General features: G+C 40.0%; 1 protein-coding gene across 3 annotated transcripts in view; it reads right to left on the minus strand.

Moving 5' to 3' along the window:
* The window catches only part of PRKG1 (protein kinase cGMP-dependent 1), a 1,248,331-nt gene that overhangs the window by 249,981 nt on the left and 971,244 nt on the right, over nt 1-27,106 (minus strand). The gene's annotated exons all lie outside the window — the stretch shown is intronic.

A 27,106-nucleotide genomic window follows, 5' to 3' on the forward strand; every position in this document is an offset into this window, starting at 1 on the left:
CAGCATTAAGCAGGCTATACATCAGGATGTCTCAAATCTGGCTATAAATCTGAGGAATTTCTTTATCCTGCCGCCATCATCATCATCATCATCATCATCACAAAATTAAATGAGATTTGATACAAAAGGCATACAATGCAGATTCCATAAAACATAAAGTATAGTTGCATAATATGAACTCTACTATATGGTATAAATTTAAAAAAAAATTTAATATTTATTTTTGAGACAGAGAGAGACAGAGCATGAGGGGGGAGGGGCAGAGAGAGAGGGAGACACAGAATCCAAAGCAGGCTCCAGGCTCTGAGCTGTCAGCACAGAGCCTGACGCGGGGTTCGAACTCATAGACCGCCAGGTCATGACCTGAGCCGAAGTCGGACGCTCAACCGACTGAGCCACCCAGGTGCCCCAAAATTTTTAATTATACAGTATAAATGACCCAGCTCTCTGATTTGGCTCCCAAGAGGTAACAACTGTTTATTAAAGAGTATATTCTTTCTAATTCTTTTAGGTATTTGTTCATCTATCCACCCACAGCCCACCACCCATCCTGCCCCGCACACACACACAAATTATTTTTTCAAATACAAATGGAAATACGCTATACTTACTGGTCTCATATTGCCCTTTTCACTTAAGAGGGATCTTGGACATCTTTCCATATCAGTGCATAGAGATCTACATTCTTCCTCATTCTTTGTAATGATTAAGTACTCTTCCATTCATTCAGAAGGTACCTTCTGAGAAGCTACCGTGTCCCTGGAACCAAGCCAAATATGTGGGCGTGACCCCAGACCCTCCTTCATACCCCATGTGCCTCGTACCCCATTAAAATCCATCTATAGCTCCACCATCCGGAGAATTAAGTCCAAAACAGAACATCCTACAAGGCCACCTTGTAATTCTCAAGGCTCAAGGCCACCCCTCCTCGCTTAAACACTCTTCCTCTGTAATATGAATAACTCCTTCCTCCCTATACACCTTGTGTCTGGCCAATAGGTAGCTGTATATAACCTTGACAAACAGCCTAGCCTGGGCACCACTAGCCTACAACACATGCTCTAAGAAGTGCCGCTACAACTCACATGCTCATGTAGTCATTCAGTTAACGTATGCTTTAAAAATTTTTTTAATGTTTATTTATTTTTGAGATAGAGACACAGCCTGAGCGGGGAGGGGCAGAGAGCGAGGGAGACATAGAATCCGACGCAGGCTCCAGGCTCTGAGCTGTCAGCACAGAGCCCGATGTGGGCCTCGAACCCACGGGCCGTGAGATCATGACCTGAGCTGAAGTTGGACGCTCAACCGACTGAGCCACTCAGGCGCCCCTCAGTTAACGTATACTTACAAGGCACTCGCCTGACCACTAGAAATCCAAAGATAAAAAGACTTGATCTTTGCTTTTAAAGGAGGGAAAGTCTAGTGAAGGGACAGCTATGAATCACCAAGGAATAATGAATGACAATAGATCACAATTTTTTTTCCATAAGCCAGATAGTCTATTTCACATATATATATGATTTCATTTATCCCTATAATAACTTAAAAAGTATCACCCTAATTTACACAAGGTAAATAAAGATCAGAAAGTGAGGCAGAGAAGTCAAGTAACCTAATAAATATATTAAAATAAATTTTGCTAGCACATACAAGATTTATTATTATTATTATTATTATTATTATTATTATTAATTATTTCTGACTTTCCTCCTATCTCCACTGTTTGCCTTTGTGGGGCCTCTCTGAACTCTGGAGCCTCTGAAATGCAAGTTACAGGGATTTAGAACTTAGCTACAGCCAGAGGCCATTCAGTTCAGAGAATTTATCTTGCTTGACTCTCTGGGGCCTAGAGAACTCTTCAAACCCAAAAGCTGTCAGTCTTGGGCAGTAACTCCAACTCCTCACTTTAAGCCTGAGGAAGATGAGGAAGATTAACCCATTTGGATAAATTGTATGGCTAAGATATTTAGCTACAACAGTCTTCTTGTTCTTCCTCCAAAAGTAAATAATTTTATGGTGTTTTAATTTGCTTCTTTTATGAAATAACGGAGAATTCTGCCCCCCCCGCGGGTCCAGAGCATATAAGGTGCTGAGCAAGACAGCATTTGCCTTTTCTCCAGACAGAGGACGATTTAGATGGGTTGGTTCCTGACTACAGGCCCCTCCCCTCCCTCTTCTCAGAGCATTTAGTTTAGAAAACTTGCAATTGGAAATTATTTCTCTGCCCCTTTGCGATGTTAATCTTCTCTCAGCCCCTTGCTGGTTTCACAGTTTAGGAATGTCTTTCTCAAGAACCTGAGAGCCCAAATCTTCTCAATTTACCTCTGTCTAGCACAATTTTTCTCTAACAGTGTCAAACACAAAATCATACATCAGGACATCGACCACCCATTCCCAGGAGAATATGGAAGAAACGAGGTTACATTTCATAAGACTTGACAGTCCTGAGATTTTTTTTTTTTGTCCACAGGCCTAATTTGTCATGAGGAAGGACCATGACAGTCTCAGAGAGGGTATATAGTCAGTTTTCCTTTAAAATATAGTTCATTCTATGTCAATAGTGTACAACAGGAAGCATTTGTATCTTGCTATATGAAAGATGGACATATCACTAGAAAGAGAAGTCTACTCAACCACCTCTAAATTCACCCTATAAATAGTCAAGATTTCCATAAATGTTATTTTCCTTTAAATTTTATAAGCACAGGGTATCCTTTTTTTAAGTGTTTCTAAAACACGAAGTGAATGAGGACAATTTCTTACCCATTGATAAAGAAATTCCTACCAAAGTGAAGAACAAAACATGGCCCAACACCACTTTGCATGGACCATTAGTAGGTCTCTGGAGCTCATGATTTAATAATTTCACCCTAGATGGGGCAGCTGGGTAGTTCAGTCGGTTAAGCGACCAATGTAAGTTCAGCTCAGGTCATGATTTCCTAACATTGAGCCCCGCATCCAGTCCAGTCTGCCCTGACAATGTGGAGCCTGCTTGGGATCCTCTCACTCCCTCTCTCTGCCCTTCCCCACCTTCTCAAAAATAAATAAAACATTTAAAAAATGATAATCATTTCACCCTAGAAAGCACTAAATATTCTGGAAAACATGTTATAGGTTACACCTAGTGGATCTCAATTCAATTTGAAAGAACGAATGTGGATGCCTGAAGAATACTTCTAATTAAGCAAATCCATTCTTGAATTAGAATATTCTAATGTTCTAGAATATTCTGTCATCCAGAAAATAGCAGAGAAGTACATTTATAACGTACTGAATTTCCAAGAGATAATTTCTTAGTCTTCCTAATGTTAGTACTTAAAAATACATAAAAGCATGATACAACTGGGAAGTTATGTTTTCTTGCAATGATAGAAACAGGTAACTTACAGAACTGTTGTAAAGGTTCCTAAAACTGTGCCACACGCCTCTGCCCAGCATCCCAGAGGACATCTTAGTTATGTCCCTTATTGTCTCCATTCCTCTGTAGCCCTGAGTGCCACTTGGATGATTAATAGGCACTTCATAATTATCATATGTGAAGTTGTGATTTATACTCCGTCAAACTGTTTTGCCTCGACCCACCACCCCCATGTCAAGAAATGGTACCTAGTTGTTTACCTCAAACCCCCATACCCTGCAGTTATCCTGACTCTTTCCCTGGCATCCCATCAGCAAGAACTATGAGCACTAGTTTTTAAATATTTATCTAATCCAACTACTCCTCATCATAACCCGTCTATTCAAACCATCATCAGGTCCATTTAGACCCATGAGAGTTAATTATTACTATTATTATTTTTAAATAATGGGAAGGAGCAAGACTGGACATTACAAGTGGTAATAGGTCAAATAAGAAATCCATGCTTGTTCTCTTTTAAGACACCTGTTTCCAGGAGAAGCGAAGGATCACCTACAAAAGATGAGTTTCGTAATAAGAACAAAGTATATGTTGGGATTAGGGAAGTATAGGCCCCAGGTGGTGGGGGATAGGAGGAGATTATTTTACCATCAAAGGAAAAAGGAGGATATTTTTGTTGAATTGTCCATGTCTATGGTTCCAGTCTTCCTCCTGACCAGTGACATATATTTTTGAGAAGTAAAATAGTTGAAGAGGACAATAAAAGCACATGTAGATTTCTGGCAAAACACCCACAGGCTCGTTTACACCATCTGATCTATCCAGCCCAGAATTATGTAGCAAGAGAAATGAATTCTAAAAATAAGGCCCGGATGTCTCCCTAAAGGCACCGACTTAAAGGAAAAAGCTCTTTGCAAAATTTTACTTCCGGCTGTTTTGCAAACTCGAGCAGACAAAATCTCTCCACCAACACTAATGAACACAAACTAATCATGTCACATTTTGCTCCGGGCAGTCAGCATTCTAAAATTAAGCGCTGGCTCCTACTTGCTACACAGGCTGGAGCTCAAAGAACTGTCTAACACTGACAGAACAGATTTTCCTCCTGAACCAAGCATGGGAGGTGTGCGACATTGGGGTAATAAATACGTCCAGAAGGGACAGAACAGAAGGACTAAGGCGGAAAGTCTTTAAAAGTCAGACTGCAGCTGCCACATTTGGCATTTTTTTTCCCCTAGAGCTCATTATTGCTGAGTTTTAGGAGTACTCTGGAGGTTGGTCCTAAAACCAGGCTAATGGCACTGGTTGCAAGGCATGGTGGGTAATGGGAGCAGCCTTCTGCATAAAATATTTACACCTGTGTTTTCACCAGTGCTTATATCAATGGTAGAAGTGGCAGTGGGAAGGCCAGGGACTCATCTGGATTTTGTGAGCTCTCCCAGATGTTCCTGTAGATTCTTCTATGTTCTGGGTTAAGTGGGGACAGGTATGTATATTTGGGAAAATGAGAACAAATGAAAAGCTGTGATTATGATGTTCCTGGGGTGAAATCTACTCTTAGGCTAACGATTCTGACATCAAGACATCATGATTTGAGCTGTGCCCCTTTGCCCAGAAAATATTATTAGATTCTTGTAAAGTTGTATGGTGACACAGCCACCTCTGACCGCATATGTTTTGTCAATGGCCATTTCTGTGCTCCAAAGGCAAAGCTGAACAAGTACAACAGAGACTGTAAGGCCTGCAAAGCTGAAAATATTGATTATCTAGTCTTTGAACAAAAAGTTGGCTGAGCCCTTTTCAGCTGAGTGGGCAAGTCAGGAACTGTCACTGTTCTCATGCTTTTAACCCTCCAGAACGTTCAGTATTTTTCTTACCATGCTGGTGACTCAGGTACCATCCCAGACTTGCCTCATTTCAGACTCTGCTTGAAGTCTGGCCAAAACCATATTTCCATCAGATTATGAATATTATAAATGTGGGAAATCTTTTTTTTTACCAAAAGTCAAACTCAAATTCAAAGAACTAACACTCAGGAGAATCTGAGGGCAAGAAATATAGAAAAAGCTGAACAGTGAACAGATGTCTTCCAAGGTCTTGAGTGGAAATTATAAAATGAGTTGGATGTTCCCTATCGGTAAAAATGACATCTTTATGCTTCCTTCATCCTGTTCTTTGCAGAATGGTTGGTAACACTCAAACACATTGATTTAGAAGTCTTCTGAGCTGAGAAATAATTTCTGAAAGGAGCCTTAATAAAGCGTTCCTAAGAGGCATGCCCTTTTTAAGTTCTTAAGTGACATCAGCACACTGTGTAAGGTGCAGAATCCATATTGCCACATATGAAATTTCCTAGGAATGTAAGTATTAATGAAGAGAAGAGCAACGTTTCAGGATGTAGAAAACAGCTTAAGCAAAACCTTGTGATCAGTTTGTCTTTGGACCCATTTTAGACATAAGGATACCTGAAGATTGAAAGTGAGGGTATGGAGAGACATCTATTCTGCAAATGGAGGTCAAAAGGATGCCAGAGTAGCTATACTTATTTCAGACAAAATAGACTTCAAAACAAAGAAATGTAACAACAGAAAAGAAAAACACTATATAATAATGAAGGGGACAGTCCAAAAGAAGATATAACAATGATAAATATTTATGTACCCAACATGATAGTACCTGAATAAATAAAAACAGTTAATAACCAACATAAAGGAACTAATCAATAATAATACTTTAATAGTAGGGGACTTTGATACTCCACTTACAAAATGGACAGATTAGATAAGCAGAAAATCAACAAGGAAACAATGGCTTTGAATGACACTGGAACAGATGGAAATAACAGATATTTTCAGAACATTCTATCCTAAAACAGAAAAATACATTTTTTTCAAGTGCACATGGAACATTCTCCATAATACATACCATAATAGCCCACAAAACCAGCCTCAACAAATTCAAGAAGATCTAAGTCATAGCATGCATCTTTCCTGACCACAAAACTATGAAACTAGAAATAAACCACAAGAAAAAATATGGAAAGACCACAAATACATAGAGGCTAAATAGCATGCTACTTAAAAATGAATGAGGCAACCAATAAATAAAAGAAGAAATAAAAAAGTACATGGAAACAAATGAAAATAAAAACACAACAGTCCCAAAACCTTTGGGATGCAGTAAAAGCGATCCTAAGAGGGGAGTATATAGTAATAAAGGCCTACCTTAAAAGCAAGAAAAATCTCAAACAACCTACCCTTGCACCTAAAAGAGCCAGAAAAAGAACAACATACAAAACCTAAAAACAGAAGGAGAAGGGAACAATAAAGATTAGAGCAGAAGTAGGTGATGCAGAAACTAAAAAATCAAAAACAAACAAAAACAATAGAACAGATCAATGAAACTAGAACCTGGTTGTTTGGGAAAAACAAAAACAATAAAACTGATAAACCTTTAGCCAGACTTATCAAAAAGAGAAAGGACTCAAATAAATAAATTCACAAATGAGAGAGGGGAAATAAAAGCCAACACCACAGAAATACAAATAAGAGATTATGAAAATCAATAGGTCACCACACTGGATAACTTAGAAGAAATGGATAAATTCCTAGAAATATATAAACTTCCCAAAGTGAATCAAGAATATACTCTGGTTTCTCTTCAGATCGCATAAATCTTTCGCCTTTTACCAAAGTGAATCAAGAATAGAAAATTTGAACAAATTGATAAACAGCAAATAAATTGGGTCAGTAATGAAAAAACTCCCAAGAAGCCAAAGTCCAGGACCAGATGGCTTTACAGGTGAATTCTACCAAACATTTAAAGAATTAACACTCGGGGCGCCTGGGTGGCTCAGTCGGTTGAGCGGCCGACTTCGGCTCAGGTCATGATCTTGCGGTCCATAAGTTCGAGCCCCGCATTGGGCTCTGTGCTGACAGCTCAGAGCCTGGAGCCTGCTTCCGATTCTGTGTCTCCCTTTCTCTCTGCCCCTCCCCCGCTCATGCTCTGTCTCTCCCTGTCTCAAAAATAAATAAAACGTTAAGAAAAAAAAATAATAAATAAATAAATAAATAAAGAATTAACACTCGTTCTTCTTAAACTATTCCAAAAACTGGAAAGGAAGGAAAACTTCCAAACTCATTCTATAGGGTCAGCATTACCCCGACAGCAAAACCAGATAAAGACACCAATAAAAAAGGGAACTATAGGCCAATACCCCTGATGAACACAGATGCAAAATTCTCAACAAAAGAGGAGCAAACTGAATCAAAAAATACATTAAAAAAGTCATCACCACTATTGAGTGGGATTTATTCCTGGGATGCAAGCATGGTTCAGTATTTGCAAATAAATATTATACATCCCATCAACAAGAGAAAGGATAAAGAAAACCATATTACCATTTCAATAAACACAGAACAGTCATTTGACAGTGTAACATCCATTCATGGTAAAAACCCTCAACAAATTTGAGTTAGAGGGAACATATGTCAACATAATAAAGGCCATATATGAAAACCCACAGCTAACATCATCCTTAATGGGGAAATACTGAGAGCTTTTCCTCTATGGTCAGGAATAATACAGAGATATCCATTCTAACTGCTTTCATCCAATACAGTATTGGAAGTCCTAGCCAGAGCAATCAGACAAGAAGAAATAAAAGGAATACAAATTGGTAAGGAAGAAGTAAAATTTTCCCTATTTGCAGAAGACATGATACTTTATATAGAAAAAGTGAAAGGCTCCACCAAACCACATAAGACCCCAAATAGCCGAAGTAGTCTTGGGAGGCAGGGAAAGCAAAGCTGGGGGCATGACAATTCTCACTTCAAATTCTATTACGTCACTGTAGTCATCAAAACAGTATGGTACTGGCACAAAAAATAGAGATCAGTGGAACAGAATAGAAAATATGGAAATAAACCCACAACTATATGATCAATTAATCTTTGACAAAGCAGGAAAGAATATCCAATGGCAAAAGAACAGTCTCACCAACAAATGAAATGGTATTGGGAAATCTGGACAGCAACATGAAGAATGAAACTGACCACTTTTTAAAAAAAATTTTTTTTTTAACGTTTTTTTTAACGTTTATTTATTTTTGAGACAGAGAGAGACAGAGCATGAACAGGGGAGGGGCAGAGAGAGAGGGAGACACAGAATCTGAAACAGGCTCCAGGCTCTGAGCTGTCAGCACAGAGCCCGACGCGGGGCTCGAACTCACGGGCCGTGAGATCATGACCTGAGCCGAAGTCGGACACTCAACCGACCAAGCCACCCAGGCGCCCCAAAACTGACCACTTTTTTACACCATATACAAAAATAAATTCAAAACGAATTAAAGATCTAGATGTGAGGCCTGAAACTGTGAAAATAGAAGAGAGCATAGGCAGTAATTTTTCTGACATCGGCTGTAGCAACATTTTTCTACGTCTGTCTCCTGAGGAACGGAAACAAAACAAAAATAAACTATCAGGATTTCATCAAGATAAAAAGCTTCTGCATAGTGAAGGAAACCACCAACAAAACTCAAAGGCGGCCTACACAATGCGAGAAGGTACTTGCAAATGATGTATATAATAAAAGGTTGGATCCAAAACCTATAAAACATTGATACACCTCAACACCAAAAAAACAAATAATCCAATCTAACAAATGGGCAGAAGACATGAATAAACATTTTCCAAAGAAGACATCCAGATGGCCAACAGACACATGAAAAGATGCTCAACCTCACTTATCATCAGGGAATTGCAAGTCGAAACCACAATGAGTTATCACGTCACACCAGCCAGAGTGTCTAAAATAAACAACACAAGAAACAACAGGTGTTGGTGAGGATGTGGGACAAAAGGAACCCTCCTATACTGTTGGTGGGAGTGCAAACTGGTGCAGCCGCTGTAGAAAACAATAGGAAGGCTCATCCAAAAGGTAAAAATTGAACTGCCCTATGATCCAGTAATTGCACTACTGGAGATTTTCCCCCAAATAGAAAAACACTAATTCAAAAGGATACATGCACCCCAAGTTTATAGTAGCGTTATGTGCAATAGCCAAATTATGGAAACAGCCCATGTGTCCATCAACTGGTGGCTGGACAAAAAAGATGGGGTTTATATATACGAAGGAATATTAGTCAGCCATAAAAAAGAATGAATGCTTGCCATTTGCAATGACATGGATGGCGCTAGAGAGTATTATGCTAACTGAAGTAAGCCAGTCAGAGAAAGACAATTAAGACATATATGTCTTAAGAAAGACATATAATTTCATTCATATGTCGAATTTAGGAAACAAAACAAGTGAGTAAAGGAAAAAAAAATACTGGACCTTAAAATGGTAATTGAAAAGGAAGTTATGGGGGATTCAAGCAAAACCATATTCATAATGGTGGAACTTTTCTCAAATCACATTTCAATTGCAAAAAACAGTACAGGCTGCCTGAATAATATGGCAACAAAATAGCAGCAAATTAAATAAAATGTGGAGGTCTCCCTCTTACCAGGTTCTGGCCACTGTACCGCTAATCACAATTTCTTAACAAAAATCTCACCAAAAAAGAACAAAATATGATACTGTTTGGTATGTGTTTGTAAACAAAATTAAATAGGCTCCTTAAAATATGTGGGGAAATTCTTTCTCCAGTACTTGGGGCTCTGTTGTCCATGGGAGCTGGGAGGATGGAAAGATCTGGTCTCAGAACATGCTGAAAAGAAAAAATGATGCCTTGGTTTTAGTTAATGGTCAGTCCTACAACTTTACCTGTATTCCGTTTTAGTAAATCTAAGGAATTCCTATTCATCGACAAGTAGTTAATGTTGTTATTGTTGTTTTTGATGACTCGAATCCTTTCTTCTTCCAATACTTGTGCTCAATGTATTAGAATTCGAAAACATAATTCAAAAAAATCATGAACCCTGCCAGCAGGGCACCATGACTCTTATCCCCATTTTACAGATTAGAAAACTGACATAGAGGCTCGATGACTTTCCAGGGCCCCAGAATAACCAGGTAAAGGAGTTTAGACTCCACTGCAAGAAGTCTGACTCCACAGCCCGTTTTGGGGCACTAGTGCTACAATAAAGGATTGAGAGGGATATAGATGAGCTGAAAAAAAATGTACGAGGAGGAAGAAGGAAGACTGAAGAATGATTTCTCCGAAGGGTTGGTGTCCCAACCTTTCTGTGCCTCCTGGGTGCGTCCCTATCAGTTTATACATTGCTCAGCACAAGAAAATGTCAGCTTTCTTACCTGTCTCCTCCTGACTGATACTCTGACTCTGGTTCACATCTGGGCCCCAAGAGCGTGACAGTGCCTGGTGTTAGGAGGGTTAGTCCATGTTTGCTCAAAGAACGTATATATGTGAAAGGCATGACTGCTGGGAGAGGCAAGAAGGTTCAAGCAAGACTTTTTAAGACTTCTTTACTACTACTATTCTTACAACATTCCATATCTCAGTTGTTTCCTTCGCAAGAGGCCTAATAATACTTCTATTTTACCTTCACAGCTGACCACCTAGGTTTGCCAAAGGGAACAGTGTCAGGCTCACGGAGTCTGGGCCAAAAAGGCATTCATGCTAAAAATAAATGAATCACCAAACTTAGAGAGCTGGACCTTAAGTCAATTGGGAAACCATGGTGGATTACAATGGAGGAGACCTGGTTCCAGTGAAGTTAAGTGCCTTCTTCAAAGGTATCAGTTAATTAGTGGCACAGGCAAGACCCTGTCTCCTAAAGTGCGACACCCTTCAGTCAGTACACATTGAGGATTGGCCATAAAAGTGGAAGGGCACCAGGGAGAAAGGAGAATCCAGATGCTTAAACAACACAAAACATTATGAAGAGGGATGTGATAAGGGAAATACAGATACACAGAGTTTAGGGTGGTAAATGAAATAGATTCATGACAATCTCACATGTTATACTGACATTCACTAACTCAAAAGTTTATCATGTTTATTCTCATGCTTTTACTTAATATTTCTTTAGCTGGATTATGTAGGGAAAAAGCAAACCCTTTTAGTAGCCTGAAAAATGCTTCTAAGTGTCATCATCGATGTTAAGAAAATTGGGGAAAAAAAGCAAAAAAAAAAAAAATGCTATAGTTAATGATCTTACGTATCACAGTCTATCTTCTATGTCTTCCCTGATTCTTTGTCTATTCTCATTTCGTCTATGGAACCTGTATTTTCATCACAAGCATATTATATTATGCAGAGTGTCACTGAGTATAGGCACAGGCACAAGCAAGAAAAAGAACCCCCTCCCCTCCCATCAATGATCAGTAATACAAAAACTCAGGGATACACTCTCTCCTCAATTGACACAATCTCCAGGTTTAGTCAGCCTACGTAATGGCACATTCTATTGTTTCTCTGAATAAGTCAGGTAAGATTGTAATGTTATTTTAATTGAGTGGGTTTATGTCAACATTCTTCTCAAAAAAAGGAGGGAAGGAAGTTGAAAAGGAGATGCTAATGTGTCACATAAGACATGCCATCACACAGAAATAATGGTTAAAAAAACATTATCTTCATCCTAAATGGAAACAAAATTTCTTCCATCCAATTGTGTAGAGAATGTATAAGGCTTGCGAAGTGACTACAAAAGCAAAGACAGGTTTGAATTTCGCTAAATCAGAAATGTGCCTACTCTTTAATAGAATTTGCAAAGAACTTATTAATATAACCTATCTTTAAAAAGGGGGGCAGTATTAAAAATGTCTATCTCAAGTTATTCTTGCCCATCATTTGGATAATAACAGGTTTTTAATCCCTTAGATTAAAACTAGTCTTGAAGTAATGGACCATAGATTTAGAAAGAATAATATTTCCTTGAGAGTTTGTGTGTAAAGACAGGAAATGGGTTTTTGGATCTTACTAACACTTCCTGGATTACTTTCTTTCCTTTCCACTGGTCACTGTAGACCATTGTCCCACAACAGCTGTTCTCTCTACTTTCCCAGAGAAAGAGATACAGAGGCAACGTCAAACTTACTTTAGGTAACTATTTCCTCTAGGCTTCACATTTTTAAATATGTACACTCTGAAGTAATAGAAAATGTGCATTATTTTGGCTTTACATAGGATCATTACCTTTGACTCCTCACCTGCATATCCTCAAAAGTTAACAATCCTAAGAGCGGCTAACAGAATACCACTTATTATTAATAAAGGATACAGAAGAGGAAGGGAACACAGGAATCAATTCATGGGTCTTGGTTCCAGGGTTTTAGCTTCAAGGGTTTTAATAGCAAACAACAGTTCATTCTAAGGACATGCGTGTCGTGGCGATGGTAATAAACAACAATTCATCCTAAGTAAATGTGTGTGTCAGGGATGGCCACTCTGTGTGTGTCAGTTAGCTCCCTGGTGGTGGTGGTGGCTAATTTTATTTTCTTTTGGTTGTTCTTCAAGTGGTATTTTAATACCACTTCACAGATTTTTAGGGAAAAAGGAGTGGAAAAGAAAAACCTCCCATTTAGAAATTCTCAAAAGGAAGGCAAATGTTTTGATCATGAATGCTTCTTTCACTTCCTCAGCTGCTCTGATTTCAGATTCTCTGGATGGCTCTCAATCTGCTACATTACTAGAGTGACATTACTACATTACTAGGGTTCTCGATTTCTTGCTTGCAAAGAGATCTAAGTACATCGAAAGGACTAGCAGTTGGAAAGTGAATTTAACTTAATACTATGGCCTGAATGGTATTTCTTTAAACAACTGGCCCTTCCTAGTTAAATGTGTGAAAGTATGTATGTATGTAGTATGTGTAGATGCATATTCTGAAACAAACAAAAAAAAGGAGACAAAGAAAATACTATGGCATTGTTGAATAAGAGAAGGTAGAAGAAAAGAAGAAACAGGTGGGTAATGAGTTTTGAGAGAGTCAATCCTTCAAAGATCCCTGAAAAGATGCATTGATGCAGAATGAGTTCTGTATTATCCAGGAGAACTCGAACGTTAAAGCATGCACCATAACTTTTCAATGAAATACAGATCATGACTGTATAAATGCCAGTCATTATTCGTAACTCTGTGTGGACTCCTTTTGAGTAGTTCAAGGAAATGCACACAAATGGAAGGGAATTTGCAGTAAGCTATGGTATCACCGTGTAGTATTAACACGCTGTTTCGTACTATAGAAATATTTCTGTTCCAACTTATGTGCAAATGCTAAGACTATTTCAATTATTTTTGATGTCTCCAGAGTTCACGTATTATCTACTGACAATAATAATGCCTTTTTCTTTATTATGGCTCTTATCTTCTCCTGCCATCTTAACATCTCTCATAAAACAAATGCAAGTAAACGTAAGTCACATATGCATCATCCTGAGCTGTGCTTTTTTATTAACATAAACACAGAGCTGTACTGTATCTGGGATTTGCTTTGAAAAAATACAATGGCAAAGGAGTAATTTTATGAAATTTTTTTATGAATTTTATGGATCAACAATAAAAGACCAAAAGATTAAAACACATTTAAAACCTCAGAAATAGTTGTTATATTCCTTAGGACATTAAAAAGCCAAATTGAAACCTTTTATTGGAGGAATAAAAATCGGAAAATATTTCCTGCCACAGAACATGAGATGCCCACATCCTGCCAAGTTCATCATCCCTTAAATCTGTTATTTTTGTTTACATTTATTTAAAAATACTGAATGTATAGTTGAAAAAGAAAATTGGCTTTTTGATCTCTTGATTCCTTGAAATGCACAAGCATACTCAAATTATACTGGATACTGGAAAAATGGAGTTTTATCTGAATTTTTATAAATTTGCTTCTTTAAAATGTCAAATCTTCCCCAAAAGGTAGAAATAAAATAGATATACACAGAATCCTACACATAGTACACCTATAGTACTCTGAAGGAGACAATCATATATAAATGGTTCTACAAGTGTCCAAAGGAAAAGTCTTTTAGCTCAGTGTATGTACTTAGAAACAAAGTATCTATCCATCTGTTTTTCTAAAAGATATTGACAGGGGCACAGAAGATATAAAATATATCAAAAGTAATAACGAAAAGAAAATGTTTAATTTAATTGGATTTCATGTTTATTCTGTTCTGGTTAAAATTTTAGCCCTAAGACATCTCTGAAGCTGAAAGGATTCCTTTTATGATTGCTCAGCTTTATAAACTTCAGTCCCTAAAAGCCCATTATGTGGGTCCTTTCCCTCCTAGTGTGTCATTTAACAGAGGACATCCTCATCAGGCATGGCGAGTTCTGTCCTGGACATGTAATGCCTTCAAACTGTATTTGGAAGCAGAAACGAGTGATGGGTGGAAAGCCATAGAGAAAAGCCCCTTACCTCTGACTCCCCAAAGACCAGGGGGAAAGGGCAGGTGATTTTCACAAAGAAATGAAAACGGTATAAAGTTAGTATGAAGATTTAATGGTCACGACTCTTTATAGGCAAAAGCAGCCGAAATGCCCTTAGGCTTCTGCTTATGGCTCTAAGGGTTCCTATCACCAAACATGTGAAGAAAATGGGTGTAATATTCCTCTCAGAAGGACCATAGGGAAAATGATGTTGACACCGAAAGCAAACGAGAGACATTTAAAGAGAAGGAAAAGTCAAAGATTTTAACATGTGCGAAATGCTTTCCCTGATAAGCAGAAGAGACATATCATTTTAAAAGATACAAAGAAATTATTTTTGTTATTAAAAATATGAAAACTACAGAAATCATGTAACAACAAAGTATGCTTCCTTGAGATTTAATCCAAGTTGACAATGTGCCACATTTACTTCAAAAAATGTTTTTAAATAAATAATATATTTGGCTGCTGTTTCCAACAGTATGTGTGATGGATGCCCTAAAGAACCAGCTATTGGAAACAACTAAACACACAAGATAAAATATTTAAAAACATCTTTCTAAAAGCATGATGAGTTGGCAAGAAACAAAGGAATACTCCAACGTCCCAAAATATGATTAAAGTAAGGTAGAAAGGTAAGCAAATATTTACGGGTTTCAGCCAAGGGACGTATGTTGACCCCTAGTGTCCCTAAATTCCATTTAAGTGGCTCAACGGAGTCCCACATGAGAAGAACAGTGCTATAATGTCAGTGTCAAGTACAATCTAAGTACGATTTAGAGGTTATTTTCTAGTCTCTAGTGCTTAAAGAGGCAATGGATCCATGAATGCCATTCGCCCTATTCACTGATTGCGAAGAAAGTAACCTTCTAGAAAATGTAGACTAAGAGTCCAAATAAATTTAATATCCAGTTGTGACCCTTTAAAACATACATGTTCTTGGCCAATGTAGAATAGAAAAGAACGTCCCTTACCTGATCCATTATCTATCAAAAACCTGGAAGGAAAAAATTCTTAAGGACAAAAATGGAAAGATTTCCCTCTGAGAGTCAGAAAGATGCAAAGATGCCCACCATCGCCACCTCTAGTCAGCACCATTGCGCAAGTTCTGGTCAGTAGAGTAGAAGAAAAAGACATAAGGGAAGGTAGGGTAGGAGAAAACCTTTATTATTCATAGCTTATGTGATTGCGTATATAGAAAATCCAAAAGAATATACCGGTAAATTAAAATGTACTACTAAAAAGTAAACAGACCAAATGAAATAGGACACCAAGTGAATAAATAAAAATCAATTATCTCTACACATTATGGCACAATGAGAAATTAGAAACTGTGCTTTAACATATAGCATTTACTTTCCCAGGTATCAAGTCTCTAAGAATAAATTTAACAAAAGATTTGTGGTGGACGTCCAGGGAAGACGGCAGAGTAGGAGGACCCAGGCTCACCTCATCCCATGGATACACCTAGTTAACACCCTCATCAGTGTAAGTAAGCCGGACAATGGCCTGAAGACTGGCAGAACAGACTTTCCATAGTTAAAGGTAAAGAAGAGGCCACATCCAGTAGGAAGGGGAGAGAGACAGTCGGGAAGAAAACTGATCCCTGAGACTGTACCTGGGAGGGGTAGATGGGTAGATGACTGGGGTACATGCAAGTGCTAGAGGGGCAAGGATCTTTAGGAGACTTCTCCAAGAATGAAGAAGCTAGTGAGTGCCATCTCCCTCTCCTGCCCCCCAGCCTAGGTACATGGATGTCTATACAAATCAGCACAGAGTGAACACTCTGCAGTAACCGGCTAACAGCTTGCCTTGGCCCTATGCTCTCCTGCAGACACTTGCCCCCACCGATCTGCCCTCAGCAGTTGTTCTCCAAAGTGGTCCACAAGCCCAGCAGGGTACAAGCAGTCTCAACAGGGGCCATCGCCACCCCAAAGTGAGTCCTGCTCTGGGGAGAGGGGAAGATAAGCCTCTGGGCTGGGGGGCAGACATCTGGTCTGACTGCAGGCCCAGCTCTCCGACTAAAGCTTCTCAGGGGACAACATAAGGAGAGCATTCTGCAGTTCAGGGCTACTGCATCTCTGGCAAACACCTGGTCTGCATCCACTCAGGCCAACATGGCACCAGACCGGCCCACCAACAAAGGGACCAAACCCTGCCAACAGCAGGCCAGGAGAGCCAATGCCGATGGCCGGACTCAAGGCAAACATGGCTCAACCATAGCAACAGGGCACACACAACACAGCAACACAGGAGACACTCCTGAAGCACTAGGTTCTAGGAAACAGGGGACACTGCACTGCAGGGCACTACAGGACTTTTCTTCATAAGGCTGCTACTTTCAAGAACATGAGACATAGCTGACTTCCCTAACACTTAGAAACATACAGCAAGAGTTAGACAAAATGAGGAGACAGAGAAATGTGTCCCAAGTGAAAGAACAGGAAAAATATCACAGAAAGAGACCTAAATAAAATGGAGATAAGTAATACACCAGATAGAGAATTTAAAGTAATGGTCATAAAAATACTCACTGGATTCAAGAAAAGAGTGGAGGTCTACAGTAAGCCCCTCACCAAAGACATAGAAACCATAAAAAAAAATCCAAGATGAAGAACTCAGTAACTAAAATGAAAAAAAATACACAAGCGGTAAAAATAGTAGACTAGAGGAAGCAGAAAAACAGATCAGTGACTTGGAGGACAGAGTAATGGAAAGCAATCAAGTTGGACAGGAAAGAGACAAAAAAGATACATATATAAAAATTGAAAATGGATTAAAGTAACTTGGTGACACCACCAAACAATAACATTTGCATCACAGGGATCCCAGAAGAAGAGAAAGAAAAGGGGCAGAAGATTTATTTGAAGAAAAAGTATCTAAAAACATCCCTAATCTGGGGAAAGAAACAGATAGCCAGATTCAGAAGGCACAGGGATCCAACTCTACCCTTCACCTCAAAATCAAGCCAAGGTGGTCTACACCAAAACACATAGTAATTAAAATGGAAAAAAGTAATGATAAAGAATTTTAGAGGCAGCAAGAGAGAAGACTGTTACATACAAGGGAAATCCCAAAAGGCTATTAGCAGATTTTTCAGCAGAAACTTTGCAGGCCAGAAAGGAGTGGGATGATATATTCAAAGTGCTGACACTAAACAAGCAAACGAAAAACCCCGCATCCAAGAATATTCTATCTAGTAAGGCCATCTTTCATAACAGAAAGAGATAAAGAATTTCCCAGGCAAACAAATTTAAAGGAATTAATGACCACTAATCCAGCTCTACAAGAAAGGTTAAAGGGGATTCTTTGAGTGGAAGGGAAAGACCATAGCAGGATTAAGAAAAATAGGAAGCACAAAAGCAGTATAAGTAACTATATTTATAAAAGTCAGTCAAGGGATTCACAAAATAAAAAATGTAAAGTATGACAGCATTTACCTAAAACATGGAGGGAAAGGAGTACAAATTTAATGCTTCTAGAATGGATTGATACTTAAGCAAACATCAACTTAATATAGACTGCCATGTGCATAATATATATAAACCTAACAGTAACCACAAATCAAAAAACCTGTAATAAATATGAAAAAAATAAATATGAAAAAAATAAAGATAAATGAATCCAAGTATATCACCAAAGAAAGTCCCATAAAAACAACCATAAAACAAGTAACAAAATGGCACTAAGTACATCCTATCAATAATTTGAATGTAAATGGACTAAAGGTTCCAATAAAAGGCATAGGGTTACTAAATGGATTAAAAAAAAAACTATCTATGTGCTGCCTACAAGGGTCCCATTTCAGACCTAAAGACACCTGCAGATTGAAAGTGAGAGATGGAAAAGCATTTATCATGCCAGTGGATGTCAAAAGAAATCTGGGGCAGCAATACTTATGTTGGACACAATAGACTTTAAAAACATGACTGTAACAAGAGACAAAGGATGATACTATATCATCATAAAGGAGATAATCCAACAAGAAGATAGAGCAGTTGAAAATATTTATGTGACAACATGCTAGCACCCAAATACAAAAAGCACCTATTAACAAACATAAAGGACGTCGTTTATAATAATACAATAATAGTGGGATACTTTAACACCCCGCCTACATTAGTGGACAGATCATCCAAACAGAAAATCAACAAGGAAACAGTGCCCGTGAATGACACATTGTACCAGATGTCACTAACAGATATATTCAGAATATTCCATCCTAAAACTGTGGAATACATTCTTTTTAAGTATACATAGAACATTCTCCAGAATAGGTCAAGTTAGGCCCTCCCCCCAAAAAATTAGGTCGCGACAAATTAAAAAAGATTAAAGTCATATCATGCATCTTTTCCAACCACAACGGTATGAAACTAGAAATAAACCACAAGAAAAAACCAGGAAAGAACACAAATACATGGAGGTTAAATATCATGCTACAAAACAACGAATGCATCAACCAAGAAATCTAAAAGGAAATAAAAAATATACATTGAGACAAAAGCAAATGAAAACACGATGGTCCAAAATCTTTGGGATGCAGCAAAATCTGTGCAAATAGGGAAGTTTATAGTAATACAGGCCTACCTCAAGAAGCAAGAAAAATCTCAAATAAACAACCTAACTTTATACCTAAAGGAGCTAGGAAAAGAAGATCACACAAAACCGCAAACCAGTAGAAGGAAGGAAATAATAAAGATTAGATCATAAATAAATGAAATAGAAACTTAGAAAACAGTGGAACAAATCAATGAAGCCAGGAACTGACTCTTTGAAAAGATCCATAAAATTGAAAAACTTTTAGTCAAACTCTGAGAGGGAGGGAGGGAGGGAAGGAGGGAGGGGGGAGGGAGGGAGGGAGGGAGAGAGAGAGAGAGAGAGAGAGAGAGAGAGAGAGAGAGAGAGAGAGAGAGAGGACTCAAAGTAAGAAATGAAAGACAAGAATAAATAACCAAGACCACATGAATACAATCAGGGTGCCTGGGTGGCTCTGTCGGTTGAGTGTCTGACTCTTGATTTTGGCCCAGGTCATGATCTCACAGTTGAGATTGAGTCCTACTTCAGGCTCAACACTACATGTGGAGCCTGCTTGAGATTCTCTCTTGCTCTCCCCTCTGCCCTTCTCTCCAGCTCCCTTGTGTGTGCACAGACACAGTGTCTCTCTCTGTCTCTCTAAAATAATTAAAAAAAAAGAAACATAATCATAAAAGAATATGATGAGAAACTATATGCCAACAAATTAGGCTAGAAGAAATGGATAAATTCCTAGAAACCTGTAACCTCCCAAAACTGAAGCAGGAAGAAATAGGAATTTGAACAGATCAGTAGCCAGCAATGAAATTGAATCAGTAATCAAAAAACTCCCGACAAACAAAAGTATAGGACCAGTTGACTTTGGAGGTGAATTCTATCAAACATTTAAGGATGAGTTAATACCTGTTCTTCTCAAACTATTCCAAGGAAAAGGAATGAAAGTTTCCAAAGTTATTCCATGAGGCCTGTGGTACCCTGGCAGTCAAACCAGGTAAGGACGTTACAATAAAAGAGAACCACAGGCCAACACCTCTAGACGCGAGATTCCTTAACAAAACAGTAGCAAACTGAACCTAACAATACATTAAAAAAAATAACTCACCACAATCAAGTGGGATATATTTCCGGGATGCAAGTGTGGTTCAATATTGGCAAATCAATCAGTGTGATTCAGCACATCAATGAGAGAAAGGATAAAAACCATATGAACTTTTCCATAGATGTTTCAATTCGATCTCATCAGAAAGATAGGAGTTCTCATTTCACCAAGTCTTCAGCAATACTTACCAAACTTAGATTTTGCCAACATGATGGGTATGAAGTGATAGTTGTTGTTTTTTCAGTTTTCTGATTACCAGTGAGTTAAAAAAATTTTTTTTCTGTATATTGGCCATTCAACTTGCTTTATTATTAACTGTCATTATTAATTTTATTTCCTTTCTTTCTCCACTGGGTTTTAAATCTTTTTTTTTTTTTTATTTTACTGACTTTTAAGGTTGTTATGGATTCTGTGGGGCACCTGGGTGGCTCAGTTAGTTGAGCATCTGACTTCGGCGCAGGTCATGATCTCACGGTCTGTGGGTTTGAGCCCCCTGTGTCATGTTCTGTGCTGACAGCTCAGAGCCTGGAGCCTGCTTCGGATTCTGTGTTCCCCTCTCTCTGCCCCTCTCCCACTCATGCTCTGTCTCTCTCTCAAAATTAAATAAACATTAAAAACATTTTTTAGGTTGTCACAGATTCTAGATAGCTTTGTAACTATCTTCCCCGTCTGAAGCTTATCTTTCAACACTGTTTGTAATGCCTTTTTTTTGTACAAAAATTTTTAATTTAAATGTACTAAAATCTACCCAATCTCCTCTCTTATCTTTCCATATGCACATAAGATAACATTATCTTCATTAAGCTTCACATTAGCACTGCAAATTAACGGTGATTCTTTCCATTTGTCAGAAAAGGGACTAGACTAAAAGATTATGTGATTTTCCCACAGTCACATACTTGGGGAGCTTGCATTCAAGCCCAAGGCCACAGAATTCTGAAGCCCGTGTTCTCTGACCGCACTCCGCTCATCTCTCTCCTTTACTGGGGCAGCACGTTCGAGGGGTGGGGACGATATGGCAGACGGGAAAAGACACACTCAGACACAATTTAAAGTCATCATTATCACCTCACCCAGTACCTACACGAGCAATAAAAATGTGTTTAATTCTCTGTCAATTCGGAGACCTAGGAAATAGCGTTAGCCTATCTTGGATGTCAGGATTTTCCTACTGAGAAATTCTTACACAATCCGTGATGCTCACCTTCAATTTTATCATCCACTGTCATTACCATTAAGAAAAGGTAACTGTAGGTGCCTAACATTTTCGAGATAAAGTCAATGCAACTGCATGATCATATGTGATATGGCCCCGTCTAGGACTCATTCGCCGTCGAAAGTGGCGTCTTATCCAACACCTGCCAAGTGCCATTCGTGAGCCATAATGTTTTGTTCAGAATGGTTTCGGTGGTCTCCAAGTGCCTCAGATGTCTTTCCGTCAACACCACAGAGTAAAAAGCGCATCTGCTTGGGAGCCAACAGAGACGGCTCTGAATCAAAGCTCTGCCTGTTTCTATCTCTGTGATCATAGGCACGTGACTCTAGTTTCTCTGAGCATTAAGTGGAGATAACAGCAAGTACGTTTCAGGATTGCAGCAGAGATAAGGTATCTAGGGTGTGAAGGCCCCGGATGAGGATGGAGTGCTCACCAACATGGCGGGGAAGGTAGGGAGAGCAGGTGCACCGTCAGCCTGCATGTTGTAGTCTGCTTCGGAACTTTCTTTGTCAAGGTGATGGAAAAAAAGGCCTCTTTTCAAGTTCAGGGAGCACATACCAGTGACCCTTTTCAAGTTCAGTGACCTTTATGTCCAATAAAGGAGTCTTCTTCCCTTAGATTAAAAAAGCTCAGCAGGGGGGATTCAATGTATGAAGGAACAAAAGCACCGTGTCTCCTCCCGGATGCACACGTCGGGGGAAGGACGGTACTGGCAAGAGTGAGGCCACATGAGCCTTGGGGATTAAGGCTTTGACGCCTGAGCTGGCAGCGGGGCCTGGGAACCCTACAGGTGAGGCGGGTCCAGAGACCGTCACAACTTCCTGGGGGAGAAGGCCCCGAGGGATCCTTGGAGATGCGCCAACGGCAGCGCTACCGACTGGAGGCCTTCAGAGACGCCTGCGTTCACGGGCCGGGGCACCTCTGGTTTACCCCGCTGGAGGAGTTACCTGCAGGTGCTGGAGGGCCATGTGGTTTGCCCTGAGGTGTCGTCGGAAGGACAGGGAAGAAGACGGCGGGACTCACTCTCTAGCATGCGGCCAAGCCTTGTCAGTACAACCCCTAAGATGAGAAGAAAATGGGCTGTGGTCCTCAGCCCTGTGTCTAGGGAGAAAACCAGAGCGTCCGGCGGCAGCTCGGCCGCGGCCAAGAGACTAGGGGCTGCGTGGCACTCTTAGAGCAGAAATGCTAAAGCCGATCAGTGATGTCCCGGGCTTAGAGCACGGCTCCCGGTGTCATGAAACCCTGAGCTGTGCCCTCACGGAGGACAGCCTTAGCTCCAGCCAGCCCCCAGGAGAGGCGGGGCGGGGATGCATCCCTGGCCCGGAGGGGGTCCTGAAGGTGGGGTCACCGTTGTACCTTTACAAAGGTGGTTTCGAGACAATGAGAAAAGAAGTATTCAGGACAAGCGGAAGACTTCAGGTCAACCTCATGATGGCCACGCAGAGGAAAACACCCAGAGGTGGTATGGAGACGAGGCAGTTAGGCGGGTGGGAATCTAGAGTCACAGAGTGTCTGCCACGGCTCTTCCCTCCCGCCTCGCATGCCCAGAGTGAGTGACCCTGCCCAGTACTGGACCTGTGTCCTCAGGACAGTCCTGCGGATGGTTACAGTGCTGGCTCCACCGTAAGTTAAAGCAAGCCATCCAATTCTCCCTTCCTTGGTTCTTATCATGTCAAACGCCCGGAGGGTAACATTCACCGGGTCTCCACAGCCAGTACATCAAATGGGCACAAGGGTCCAATAAATGGACACTTCCCTTAGCGCTCCCGCTACGCTCGCTCCCCTGGTCCAAGTTCCTTGTGCAAAATTTCTACTCCTTCTGTTGCTGGCACATGGCTCAGAGGCAGGTAGCCTATGCGCGTGTTTAATGAGATGATTCATCAAGGCGCAGTATAGATTTATTACACCCTGTAACCTGGGGCCAGACCTACTGAAGACGAAACAAAGAGCCAGGGAAAACGAGAGGAGGAAAAAACATATACATCTGAACTGGGAATCAACCATCTCTAAGCTTGCAAACGTACAAGCTAGATAATGAGGAGGTAAGTCTCTACAAACTACTCAGTAATAGTGTTTTTCTCGTAAAAGGTAATTATAAGAACAATTTATGAATTATATATTACACCTGATTCAGATGGTGCCTTTAATGGATGCCTTCAATTCCACTCTCCCCTGTGGAGGGGGGCGGGGAGGGCGGGTAGGAAAAAGCACAAACCTCTGCCTCAGTTTTGCACGTCCTGAGCGAGCAACGGAGTTTTCAATCAAACTGGCAAGATCAATCGAAAGCAAACTTGTCATTCGACACCTACTTTCTTTCACTGCCTCCAACTGACATGGGATGTGAAAACCATTATCTTCCATTATGTCCAAGGAAGAAGCAATTTCCAACTTCGAATGAAGCATTTGAGATTATATATATATATAGTTATACACTGAGAGCTGTGTACATGTAGACAGACACACTCCATGCAATTTTAGACCCGGATGTCCAATTAATAGAGAAGACTGTGTTGCTCTGGGCCGCTGGGGCTAATCTAGGGGCCACCTCACCAGTCTAACACCTGGACCCATGCAAGTAGGGACAGGAAACGGTAGCACCATGTTCTTAGAAGTCCCACCACAGCCTTTTGAAGCTATCATCCCAAGCACATAATACTTTCAAATAATACTTTCAAAGTATTTCCAGAAAAGAAGGAAGATGAACATGTTAAAGAGGAAATCTTTAGACCAGAGCAGTAGGCAAATGCGGGGGAAGGGGAGACCGCGAATTTTGTGTGCCTCTGTGCACCCGTCACGCTCACACATACCCTCACAAGAGCAGGCACATGATATTCGTGAGTTTGTGGGTCTGTGGATGAAAGCCAGTGCTCCACAGGAAAGAACACACAATGGGTTTATGGCACACTCTGTAATTTACTAATAGATTCCTCTACACAGGGAATAGATACCTGATTTCCATCTCTAAATTAAGACAGATGGGGGCCTTTAATTATATGAAAAAGAGAGGATACTACTGCTCAAATTACACATTGAAATATTTTTCTAATTTCTACCTTTTAAATTGATGTTTGGAACTCAGCATGTATGTTTATCTAAAGAATAACTGCATAAATCATATTTTAACTCCTGGACTCACCGCCTATAGAGTCCAGTTTTACCCACTCAAATCGTCTAAACTTCAATCCTGTGAAAATCATCAAACTATCAAGTTCAGGATGGTAAATGACAGAATTACACAAAAATAAGGCATGGAGAGGAGAATGGGATTTAAAAAACAAAGGATGAAGAAGCGGTTTGCCCACCTTGGGGGGTCCATTTTTTTGTAGGCATCTCTCTAAAATGCAGACATTCATCTTCTTTTATCCCTTGAGAACTGGGATCTCAAGCTGACTTAGAGACTCACACAGTAAATATATTCAGGCACATTTATCTCAACTCATAATACCTCCAAAGTGGCTTCCTTTCCCTTTCTGTAAATAAAAACCCCATTTTCCTTCGGTGCAGACGTCAGCCAGCAATATTATTCAACAGCTGACACTAATATGCACATGATTAAACTTCCAGACTCTGAAATATTTGTAGCACTTAGCAACCTGTCAACCCTGTGAATATCTAAGTGGCAGGAGTCAGCGTACCATGACGGCATACTGGAGAAACCGGAAAGATGCCTTTGGGGACACTGGGGTGGCTCAGTCCCTTACGCTTCTGACTCTGGATTTCGGCTCAGGCCATGGTCTCACGGTTCACGGGACAGCGCCCCATGTCGGGCTCTGCACTGATAGCACAGAACCTTCTTGAGATCCTCTCTCTTCCTCTTTCTTTCCCGCATGCTCCTCCCCCGCATGTGCTCTCACGCTCGCCCTCACTTGGCTCTATCAAAATAAATAAACATTGAGCAAAGAAAGATTCTCTGGATGATAGAAGGGCACAAGGACAGGCAATCATTGCCTAGAAGTCTGTGGGAAGGTCACTCTTTAAAGACGGGCCTGCATTTTTGCAGATTATTTTCTTCCCCGGCCAACATTATAGGAAATCCAAATTGTCCCCATACTCAGGACATCCATGCTGCTCAGTGAACTATGAGATGTTTCTCGAAGTGAGGCTGGGTCCTGAGTGAAATGGGCTATTCGGAACTTTTAAATTCCCTTCCCTTATCATTATCCTCTCTGGAGGTAATAGCTGAAGCCACTGACTGGCACTACAGGGAATCTGCTGGTCTTCTAAATTTATCTTCAACTTCTTTTTTTCTGTCTCTGGAGATGTGTGGTACAGGGACTGTCCCTATACTGGTCTCAGGTGCCATCGACTTGACCTTGGGTTATTACACGATTCCTATTTTGTCTTGCCCCATCCTGCCCCTTCAATTCATCCCCCTCATTACAGACGATGATTTTTACAAACGTGGATTTGCCGGTGATACTCTCGACTGACACCCTACAACTGCTCCCTACCCATTTCAATACAAAACCCAAACTCCTTGGAATAGATCCAAGGCCTTATTTGAGGAGATCCGCCCGGCTTCACCCAGTCCATCTTCCTTAAAGGCATCTCCTTCCAACCATCCAATGAAACACTCTATAATGTGACTTAAGGGACTTTTTTCCTCTCTTTGCCTTGGCACTGGCCATGCGTTCTCTTACTTGTACATTCTCCCCATAGGAAGGGTACCACAGCCTTATATATTCTTTCGTTCTTCTCCACTTTGGCTGTCTACATGCAGAGCAAGATGACAGGGTAGGAGGTAATTTGTAGCATATAGGAAAAGTTTTAAATATAATCCAGCCTTTATAAGAAAATATAGAACATCTTTATAATATATCTGAATAGAAAAGGATTTCTTAAACAAGACACAAACAAGATCAAACCATAAGGACTGGTATTTTAGTTACATTAAAACTACATTTAAATTAACATAACAAAACTACATTTATTTTTTTTAATTTTTTTTAACGTTTATTTATTTTTAAGACAGAGAGAGACAGAGCATGAATGGGGGAGGGTCAGAGAGAGGGAGACACAGAATCTGAAACAGGCTCCAGGCTCTGAGCTGTTAGCACAGAGCCCGACGCGGGGCTCGAACCCACGGACCGCGAGATCATGACCTGAGCCGAGGTCGGCCGCTTAACCGACTGAGCCACCCAGGCGCCCTGACAAAGCTACATTTAAATTAACATAACAAAACAAAACATAGAACAAAAGACATTATTTTATAGCGAAAAGTGACAAAGCTCAGAGAGGAGGAGAAGGCATAATTGGCAAAATATTAGTGTTGAAAAAACATAAAGAATTCTCACCAATCAACAAGAAAAGACACTCCCCCCGAACAAAAAGCAAGGTTATATAGACCATGGTTGGGCAATTTGCAGTCAAAGGTTTGCTTCCCTGGGAAGGTTTTCTTCCCTGGACATCGTTTATATCAAGAGCATCAAAAAACTTACATAGACCCTCACCTCAAATATAAAGGTCAAATACACACTTTGAAGGCTTTTTTTCTTATTTGAAGCTTTTCACAGAATCTGTAATTTCCGAAAAGGACACACTCTGCTTTTATTCTTGACTCTAGTT

This window comes from Panthera tigris, chromosome D2 (genome assembly GCF_018350195.1).
Source record: "Panthera tigris isolate Pti1 chromosome D2, P.tigris_Pti1_mat1.1, whole genome shotgun sequence".
Taxonomy (NCBI): domain Eukaryota; kingdom Metazoa; phylum Chordata; class Mammalia; order Carnivora; family Felidae; genus Panthera; species Panthera tigris.